Source organism: Mustela putorius, unplaced genomic scaffold, assembly GCF_011764305.1.
Source record: "Mustela putorius furo isolate JIRA1106 unplaced genomic scaffold, ASM1176430v1.1 tig00000145_pilon_pilon_pilon, whole genome shotgun sequence".
Lineage (NCBI taxonomy): Eukaryota > Metazoa > Chordata > Mammalia > Carnivora > Mustelidae > Mustela > Mustela putorius.
In genome coordinates this window covers 36,696,470-36,707,187 of record NW_025421294.1, presented here as the reverse complement: position 1 = coordinate 36,707,187, position 10,718 = coordinate 36,696,470, and the positions used below count along the sequence as shown (strand labels likewise).

The following is a 10,718-nucleotide window of genomic DNA, read 5'->3' as shown; positions in this document are numbered from 1 at the left end:
GTACGTGTGCACGCTCACGTCTCCCCGGCGCAGGGGCCGGGGACAGGAACTGCTCTGGGCACCGTCAGTCCGACGGCTCAGCTCTGGGGGCTCGCGCGGCTGGGGGGAGGGGGGGACGCCAGCGCGGCGGCAGAGAGCCCAGCCGCACGCACGCACCCGGGTCGGCCCGCCCTCGCCCCTCCCCCGCCGTCCCCACCCTCCTCCGGGAGAACAGGTGAGCTCGGGTACCAGCTCCCACCCCCCACCCCCGCCCCGCTGCCCGCCCGCGCCTTCTGCGGTAATGCGCCGGGGAGGTTTCATCACCCACTGCCCGCGGCGACGCGGCCCCGGGTCTCCGCGGCGGGACGCACTACTGCGCCTCGTTGGGGCCGCCATGTGACACGGTTGGGGGAGGGGGTGCGGAGACGCGGGGGCCAGGTCGTCCTTGGGCCGCCCCCGTTGGGCCTCCGGAGCTTCCCTATCTGGGTCCCGGTTGCACTGGGGCGTAGAGAGGGCAGAGGCGGGAGGCCAGGTGGCCGCCGCTGATCACAGCTCTACGGCGCGTCGAGCACCCAGAGTCGGGAGTCTGGAGGGCGGGAGGAGGGCGCCTTCGGAGTGGGCAGTCCACCATCCCCGCCCGACTTTCAGAGCCCCAATAAATGGTCACTTTGAAGGTTTGAGTCTGCAGCCGTGACAAGAAACCGAGCGCTCATGCCCAGGACTCCAAAAGCAATTACTATTTGCAGCCTCAGATCTTTGTGGAGGGAGGTGGGGTACGAGTACATTAAAATGGGTGGTTCGCATTTCCCACCCTGCTTTTGTTTGCATAGTTAACTTAGCTTCCTTTATTGCTTTATGAAAAATGCTCTCGCATAGATCCTTGAGAGACAAAACATTAACAAACAAGGGCATTCTGGCCTCTCCAAGAACTCCATAAGCCCCAGAATTTCCTGTGTCGGCTTTTTCCCCAAAAAGCCTCTTTTGTAGGTGAGAACATGAGCAATATCAGCATTAATAAAGGCATCTGGTCACTTGGCTCTCTGAGCCAACAGAAATAGGCGAGGGCCAGGGGCAGGAGCGCGCCCACCTTTGCTGGATGCAAGACACTGTTGAGTCTACTTGGCAGAAGGCTCCAACAGGTAGGCAGGTGTAGGTCTCCAGGCTCCCACTTCCTCACTGCCTTTGGTTAGGCACTACCTGGTGCCATGAGGCCCTCAGGGGACCTGCATTATTCATCTTGAGGCTATTTGCTCTAGGTTCACAGGGGACATTCCTGTCTCTCCCCTGAGCCAACTGCCTCTTTATAGAAGGAAGAGTAGTGGCTAGATTTTGAAGTATTGTGAGCCCAGGTACTCATTCTTAAAGGCTTCATCTGTCGGCCACTTGGCTGGGGCCAAACATCCAGAGAGGAATGCCCATCCTGTTGAGTTCCCTCATGGCTGAGAAAATTCTGCTCAACTATTAGGCAGTTTCTTGGGACAACTATCCCAGGCCCTGGGTCTGGGGTGGGAGCTGGGAGGGGGAGAGCGACTGGTGACTTTGTTATAACTGTCCTCATTCTTCTGGCTCTAGAACTCTAGCCTCATTTGGCGGATTGTGGCTGATGAGAGTGACGGTGGGGAGTGGACAGTAATTATTTTATTATTATAAAGCTAACATGAATGGAGAACAGGCAACGACACCACATACCGAATTTGTGGCTTTGGTGTCTCCCCAGACCTGAGTCCATCTTAGATGGGAACTGGGACTTGGGAGGAGCAAGGACAGGACAGCGGGTGTTGTCCCAAGGTTCAGCAGGGAATCTGGCTGGATGGGCCCTCCCTCTCAGTTTAAGACCCAGAGAGTGTAGGAACAGTGAAACTGCCTGGGCTTCTGTGGTTGGTGCTCAGGACCCATGTTTTCCTCTAGGTAAATTCAGCTGAACACTTAGTAATCAGTTTCTTTTTTGGGGGGTGGGGTGGGGTGTGATATTTGGGTCAGACTTTGAGAGATAGGAGAAGATATTGACGAACATAGGTAAGGAAAAGTGAGAGGGCACCACAGTGGGGAGGACCCTCTGTGGGATTTGTATCAAGAATAGGGGCTTCTCAGTTTGGTGTTAAAGTGGGAGATAACTGGTGAGGGCATCTGGGGCCCGTTGCCAAGGCCTTTGGGACAAATCTGTGCTCACCATAGACGATCTTGTTCTCTCATTGTGATGGTATTTAAGGCTGAGACGACAGCATGCTCTTAGACTAGATTCCCCTTTGGAATTAGGAAACGTGGGAGGCCCAGTGCTGCTGTGGTGAAGGAGGCTGGAGAGAAGAATGGGAAGTAATTAGTTTGAATCCTGATGTGGGTTGAGATGCCCTGTAGGACAGAGGTGTTCCTGCTCAGGTGCGAGCAGGTGGGGCGGTGGAGGATGGGAACAGCCCTTAGGTGTTTGAGGCAGTGATTTGTAGGCGGATAGGGACTGTCTAGTTCAGGCTTACTGTGAGTTCCAGAGCCTGAGTGGAAAATGTGGCTTCCACGTGGAGAGCTCCTCCTACTGCACTCTCCGCCCCCTTGGGGCTGTCTGTCTGGGCTGATGGCACCACCTTATGGTCAGAGAGGGAACTGTCTGACCACAGAGTGGACTCTTCCTGACTCGAGGGCTTGGGGCACTAATATGGGGTCTCCTGCCCTCTTTTCAATTTCTTTGGCAAATCAATTCATGCGGTGTTCTCATAACAAGTGCTTTAGTTGCCTCTTCAAGGAAATCTCTTTTAAACTTTCTGCTTTTCCTCCCCCATCCTTAGCTATCCTACTGTGTAAGCCCCAAGTTTACTCTCATCCTGGCTTTCCCCCATCATGCCTATATGAAGGAAAATGTAGGCAGACAAAATAGCAAACTGTTGCTATCAGCCTCCAAAATTCTTGAAAGCAGAGTCTGTCCCTAGAAAGTCTCCATCTTTCCCCTTGTCTTCTTTCACTGAAGTGGTTGTTATATTAAATAAACTTCAGGATAAAGGAGAATATGTCTTCAATATTTGGGTTTGTTTGTTAGTACTCCAACAAAATTGCTTTCTACTAATTTTTACTGTAAAGTAAAGGGCTTCAATAATGTTATGAGTTAAGGCTTTTGTGGGTCTGGTTTGGAAACCTCACCATCATTTATAATGTTATTTATTGAAGGAAAATAAATCCTGAGTTCCCAAAACAACCAACTCCCAAAGATTTGGAACACACCACTTTTGTGAATTGGACATTTCCTCTGTGTCATAGATTAATAGTCAAAGTGTATTCATGGATTGACTGGAAACAAAAGATAAAAAAGAGTTTTTTAAAAACCCCAGGAGAATAGGAACATTGTCTGCCTCACCATAAATTCGTTTACTGGAAAGAATATAAAGCAGTACACGTCGGGTGTCTGGTTGTGGTTTGAGTTTTGTTGATGCCTTGCTTTGAAGCCTGAGTAGTATTCCGGAAGTCCTCTCTGTTTTCCTTGGGTCATCATTTTTGCTTCCTCATTGTGTGCCAAGACAAACTCCAGGGGAAAATGTCCCAGGCGAGGGGGCTGCTCAGTCTCCATGGAGGGTGCTGGTGGAACCCACAGTATTGGAGAACTGTGTAGCTCTCATGGCTGGGGTTTCCATGCTGGTCTGAGAACTGATGGATTTCAAATGGGTGAGGAAAGAGTCTTTTTGTGGGGCACTTTTCCAGTGGCCAGATTTTGAAATTCTTCATGAAAGAACCATATCTGTAAATATGATTTAACTGTCCATGTATTGTCAGGGTTCATTGGACCTAATTTTGGTTTCTGAGTTTTTTTCCCCCCTTAGCAGTTCTGTTTGTAAAGGTCAATGTTTCATGACTTTTGCTCTTTTTAAAGATACCTTCCAAAGAGCAAAGAAAACATATACTTAAAAAAAAACAAAACAGACTAAGACTCAGTCTCTCTTGAATTTACCATATGGGACCATTGGAACCATTTATAAAAAAAGGTACTTCATGGGATCTTAGTGATCTTATTTTTCTTATATCTTGAAACATTTTCCATTTTATTTTTTGAAAAAGATTTTTAAAATTTATTTGTCAGAGAAAGAGAGAGCACAAGCAGGGGGAGCAGCAGACAGAGGGAGAAGCCGTGGGACTCGATCTCAGGACCCCGGGATCATGATCTGAGCTGAAGGCAGACACTTAACCAAAGGCAGACCCTTAACTGACTTATCTACCCAGGAGTCCCTACATTTTCCATTTTATTTCCCAGGAATTATATCATCATTACCCATATTACTGCTAGTTATTTTATGCTAAAAACACTAAAATATTAAGAAAATGGGAGAGTGATAGAATCACCACTTAGAAGGATGATACAACAGTGAAATAAGCCATCACTACTGCATTACCTTTCTGTTTTCTTACTACATTCCTTAGCATATTACATCATGTTTCCAGAAGGTGTAGAAGATGGAAGACACCATCTTTGTTTCTTTCATTGCATCCAGTTGAAAATCCAGGATTTTTCATTTTCTATACAAAACTGTAAAGAGGAGAAAATCGACAAAGGAGAATTTTTATTGTAGTTAGACACATCAGAAGGGACAGCAGTGCTGTTGACTCTAGTAATGCTAGTAAAATTGCTTTTATAAGCAAAATCTCAGACTATGAGTCTTCCAAGATAGTAATCTGGATGAATTTTTCTCAAACTTCTGAATCAATGAATAAACAGTATCTTTCCGAGGACAAAGAGAAACTATGATATTCTTATCCAGTTAGTCATTCATCAGGAATGATTTCATCACCCAGTGTTTTGCAACAAGAACCTGGACCATCCTGTTTTGCTAAAAGAATGGGAGCCAGTATTCTTTTACCTCTTGTGTTTGGTTACTAGAATGTCCCTGATACAGTCTGCAGATGATGAAGTCAGATGTGTTTACAAAAGCAATCAAAAGGAGATAGATGATATAGAAATGGACAAAAATTATTGGACTCATTCTTGCTTGTGTTTATGCACATAAACATGCTTTGCAAATTTGGAGAAAAGAAGATATTTATCTCTTTAACAAACATATGAGCCATCAGAGATTTGAAAAGTAACTGGTTTTGTCATGCAAGTGCAAGGAGAACCAGAAATTATGATAAGCTAGAATTTGTTGAAGATTTACTTGAGATCTGGAATCAGTATTGAAGAGATGGATCTGTCCCAGTTCCTCCATGACAGGTGATGGACAGTTAGTTGCATATAGAGGACATTGTACATTTTGAGCTTATATACCTTCAAAGTCAGTAGAAGGGAATGAAAATTTGCCATATTTAAGCCATTAAATTTTGTAATAAAGTTTTATTAAAAATTTTTTTGAGAGAGAGAGGATGTGCACATGTGTACAGGGTGGGGGAGGGGTAGAGGGAGAATTCCAAGCAGGCTCTACACCCAGCACGGAGCCTGACAAGGGCTTTAATCTCACAACCTCAAGATCATGATCTGCGCTCACATCAAGAGTTGCATGCTTAACCAACTGAACCACTCAGATGCCCCAAATTTTGTAATAAAGTTTTAAACACTATCCCTTTATTATTACGTCCATAAATTACTCATAAAAATAAAAAGGGTCCATTGGACCCTGATGGTAAATGATGCTGACAATTTTTCCTCGGTGTACTGGGGGTGTACTGGGGGTTAAGGTTAGTGAGGCAAAATATCAATTATAAAAATCAAGTAAACCCCACTGTGTTAGTATCCATCCACTCCATTTCCCCTTCCTACCTTCCCATACATGCTCACCATTAAGGATTGGTGATTGTTTTAAATCACTTAATGAGAGACATTGTCATATAGCCTCTCAGGTGATTCTCTCCTTTGGAATTCAGTGCTTCCCAAAGTTCAGTGGGATAAGAATTACTGTACAGGACACATAACATGGATACTTATTTTAGTGTATGGTATACAGGACTTTCAAAGTTAATTTTGAGCATTGAAGGCTTTTGCTTTGAAACCTTTAGAACCTGATTGTCTTAGTCTGTTGGTCCGCTGTGGCAGAATACCATCAACTGTGTGACTGATGAGCAGACATTTCTTTCTCACGGTTCTGGAGGCTGGAAGTCTGAGATCTGGGTGCTAGCATGGTTGGCTTCCTGGTGAGAGCCTGCTTCCTGGTTACATCTGCATATGGCTTTCTTGGAGTGTGTGTCAGGAGAGGGGGGGTAGTGAGAGCATGAACGAGAAGGCAGGTGTTTGGGATGGCTGTGCAGGATGGTGTTTGTGGAGGGGAGGACTCACAGTTGTGCATCGACCAGAGCTAGACCCCTTAAGCGATAGAGGCAAGCACGTTACCCCCCCACCCCCCGCCCATTCTGGGATGTCCAGGGGCGTGGGGCTAGTGTGGGTGCAGCAGATGGATTGGACAGGGAGATCTCTGAGGAAGGAATACCCTGAGACGTCAGATGGCAAATTAGAGACAGAAAGGAAGAGGTGATTTTGAGAAGCTTGTGGGGGACAAACTAGCAAGGTGACCTGCTTGTGCACGTGATGAGTAAGTGGGGAAAATGGTGGCAGTTTAGGTCTCTCTTACCATTCCCTCCTGCACCTGCACCATGTCCCTCCCTGTCTCCTCCACGACATCTCAATCAGTGCCATCACCACATTTCCGGGTGCTCCCCGACACTGCCACCAGGAATCGTCTTTGATACCAAATCAGTCTTTTCCTCCTCCCTTCATGCTTCTGTGTGGAATTTGTCACAGATTCTTATTTCTGACTGCGACATACATATGATTCTATTCACCTCCCACCATTGCTGCCATCGGCTCCTCTTTGTCTTGTATACTGCTGTGGGATCACCCAGCTGGTCTTCTGCTTCTCCTTTTGCTCACTGGCACGCTCTCCGGTTCAAATCCTCTGCACGGCAGCCAGACTGAGGAAAGACCAAACCAAACGAACCAACAAAAATAAACCCCAAACCAAATCATACCGCTCAGCTGCTTAACCCTAGAAGGCTTCTCAGAATCCCTCTTATACTCCTGACCGTGGGCCTGATGGCACGGCAAAATCTGGCTCTGCTGGTTTTGAAGTCCTCATGGGAGCCACTCTCACCCTTCCTCATTCCCTTCCAGCACCTTCTTTCCACACTGCAAACAGGCCAACCTCTTCCCTGCCTTAGAGCCTTCGTGCAGGCTATTCCCACAGATCCAGGGCTTTGCCCGGTTATTACCTTGTTTATTTATTTAAATGGTTTGTTGTGTCTTATTCTTTCTCCCACTCATAATGAATTATAAGTGCCTGAAGGAGCTGGTGTCTGCCACAATCAATGTTCAATCCTTAGCGCCTACTAGAGTCCCTGACTCATAGCAGATTAAGTGTGTGTCTGGTATGTGTGTATGTGTGGTTATTGGATGACAAAATGCCTCCTGGTTCTATTAGCAGAACTGAGACTTAGGGAGGGGAAGCCCAGGCTGGTGGGGAGGGGTGAACTGAAGGGTCAGTGGGTGTCCTTCCAACTCTTGCGGCATTTCATAGTTAGGCCAAGGCCCGATCCCATACTGCTTTGTGCCGGAACTATTCATGGGTTGAAAGTGCTTTCGAGCACGTCACTCCCTTAAACCTCTCTATAACCTTGGGAGGGATATTATTCCCATTCTACTGATGGAAAACCTTGAACTCAGAGATTCTTGCCCAAGACACACACACAGCTGGAGAAGTCCAAGTCCAGATTTGGACCTGAGTACTCAAACTCCCAATTCTTTGTTTTTTATTATTGTCCTGGAAGTCATAGCTCACTTCTCCATCCCTACCAGTGAACAATAAAGGTTATAGATCATATTGAAAAACACTTTCATTTTGATGCTGAACGAAATGATTTTAGTTAGCATGATGGTCAAAGGAATTCAGTACCTCTGTATGTATATGTAATACTTCTATGTCTTTTTTCCATAAGCTCTTAAAACCTTGAAAAAGGCAGAAGAACTAGGAAGAGAACTAAGTGAAAGAGAGAACATTAAGAGAAGCCCTCAAAGCAAAGAAATGGAGAGGAACAAAGGTAAGATTATAATCTAAAAGGAAGCCAAAGAATATTTTCTCAAACTTGTTTTTTTTGGCAAGGTCACAAACTAAGGAAATGGGTAACAAGATAAATTAGGCACACAGAAATAAAGCAAGAAGGCAGATAACTGGTGAGAAAAAAGGGAGAAAAGTGCCCCCCCAGGGGAAAGCAGAGGAAAGGAGAGACTGACCAGATGGGGTGACTCTGAGAAGCTTGGGTATGCTATCATCAACTACATGATGTTCATTGTGGGCCTGGCACATGGGGCCTGTTTATTGGCTGTTGGTGTTAGCTGACAGTGGAGATGAAGAGCAAGGAGAGTTAATGTATGGAGTGTGCACGTGGGGAACACCTTCTGGATGGGTAGAGAGGGCAGAGACTTTGGATCAAGATGCCATGAGGTTCACATCTCAGCCTTGACATTGATTAGCTGTGTGACCAAGGCCAGGTGACTTAGCCTCTCTGAACTTCAGTCCACTCAACATAAGCCCAGGAATAATACCACGTACTTTGTAGGATTGTTGTAGGATTAAATGAGATAGTGTGTCAAAATGCCTTGGTCAGTGCCAGGCACTAAATAGCCATTGTTTTCCACAGTGATCAAAGCAAGAGGTGATGGTTACTTTCTGACCGACATTCGAGTTTCAGTAGAAACTGTGACATTCTGTTGCTTTGGGCACCCTCAGATCCTCAGAAGGCAGGAAACAGAGTTGGGGAGCTGCCCCCTCCTCCTACCTTGGTTCCAGTGCACCTTCTAGATGGTGAGATTGGGGTGGGTTTCATCTTGGGGCAGCTGTATGGGTAGTGATTGGGTACATTTTTATTTGCAGGGTACTGTGTGCAGTAACGTCTCACATTTGCTTTTTAAAAGTGCCTTAATGGACTGCTATAGTAGAAGGAGAAAAATCTTTCATTCGTATGTGTATGTCATTCAAATGGTATTTTTAAAGATTTATTTTTGTGTGTTCACGATGTTCTTGAATAATGTTTCCATAAGTACGGTCAAAGATAAAACTTGCACGGTGCGCAAAATCTGGTCATGCATATTTTAAAGTGTGACCGTCTTTTGGCCGGCCTCGGGCTCCATTTGCCCAGCTCTTCTCTGGCCATGTTTCCTTAGGAGGGCTTGCTTGAGCTGGATCACCTGCCGGGAAACTTCTGAACACTGGCCAAGCTGATGGTGGTGCCCTCTGCTGGTGTCACCCCTCTCCCCTTTACCCCCCAACAGCTGGGCTCTCCAACGGAACCAGTGGAGGCCAGTCATTTGTTCAGTAGATACCCGGTGAGCATTGCTGATGTGCTGGGAGCTGTGCTGGGCTTTGTGGAATCTGGTGGTGAGTAAGATGGGCAAGGTCGCTAGTCTCATGCAGCAAAGGAAGTGATGAGAAGATACAGTGTCTGAGGGCCTCTGTCAGGGAGGAGGGTCTGGGATGACCTCCTTGAAGAGAGATTATTTCTTGAATGACACAAAAAATTGAGTGATGCAAAAAGATCGCCCATTAGGAAGATCAGGGGAGGCTGCTTCCAGGCAGAAGCAGGTAAATACCAGGGCCTCGAGGTTGGCATTTGGTTTGGCTAGTTCACGGAACTGGAAAGAGGCTGGCATGGCTGGAGCCTGGTGAGTGATGTCTGGAGAGTGGCAGGAGATGAGTACTTGAGGGCCGGTGGCCAGGGTAAGGAGTATGGATGTCTTGGCTAGCTCTGGCTGCTACCACAAAATACCGTCTACCGGGCAGCTTAAACGCCAGACGTGGATTTCCTCCCAGTTCCAGAGACTGGAAGTCTGAGTTCAGGGTGCCAGCAGGGTGGGGTTGGGAGCACATTTCCTGGCTTGCTGATGGCTGTTCTTCTTAATGTGTCCTTACCTGGTGGAGAGAGAATGAGAACAAGCTCTCTGGTGTCTCTTCTCATAAGGGCACCAATCCCATCATGAGGGTCCCACCCCCACGACCTCATCTAACCCCAGGCACCTCCTGAAGGTCCCACCTCCGGGTGCCATCACGGGGCACCAAGAGGCACCCAAAGGTGTCAGCTCTCAAGATGCAGAGGAGAACCCAGCAGCTGTGAATGCCTGCCTCTGTTCTCACTCAGTAAGTCTCCGGTCCCCGGATTCCTGAGTCAGCCTCAGACTGGGAAGGAAGACAAGTCTCTCACAGACAGGGCAGCGTTCGGAGTTTGAGAGCGAGGAGCACCACCTCGGGAAGGCAGAGAATTGGTGGAAGCTGGCTAGGCAATGGCCCTCAGTCAGGCCTGACAGATGGAGCGGAGGTTCTCTGTGCCACCGGAGAAGGGCCTTCCATGCGGGCTCAGGGCAGCCCGGGAAATGACTCACTGATGTCCCTCCTTTTCTCACACTTTTAGAAGCACCGTCCTCTGATGGCTCTCTCTGCCGCCAGGATGGCACCAGGGGCCTGAAGTGACTTCCTGGGAGCCAGGTGGTGAGGTCACCATGGAAGGAACGTGTCAGGGCTCTTTTGCTCTGAGGCGGGTCTCCGTAGCTCCCGAGACCCACTCTGCGGTCACCGAGCCAACCCTGGGGTCCGTTTTCTTGTCCCTGCTGCCCCACCGCTCTCCATCTGCTTCTCCCCTGTACATTCTGTTTTGCTTCATTCTGTAGCAGTTTCTGCAAATTTGAAGACCTGCTCTTAGCAGCAAACGAACGATAAGCTTGCTGAAGTCGGATTGCTTCCGACTGATGCTCTGGTCCTGGATGCAGCTGCGGCTTTTGGTAAACATTTGTCTGT

At 47.5% G+C, this 10,718-nt stretch overlaps 1 long non-coding RNA gene across 13 annotated transcripts in view; it reads left to right on the top strand.

Annotated features, from left to right (window-relative positions):
• LOC101688785 overlaps positions 1–10,718 on the top strand; it is a 246,410-nt gene that overhangs the window by 7,990 nt on the left and 227,702 nt on the right. For 12 of the 13 annotated variants that reach the window (XR_006605406.1, XR_006605403.1, XR_006605404.1 and 9 more), the window contains exon 4: positions 7,870–7,971. This is a non-coding gene — a long non-coding RNA (uncharacterized LOC101688785). Of the gene's footprint in view, positions 1–3; positions 215–7,869; positions 7,972–10,718 lie in introns of those variants that run through there. The other variant, XR_006605401.1, reaches the window with a different exon arrangement.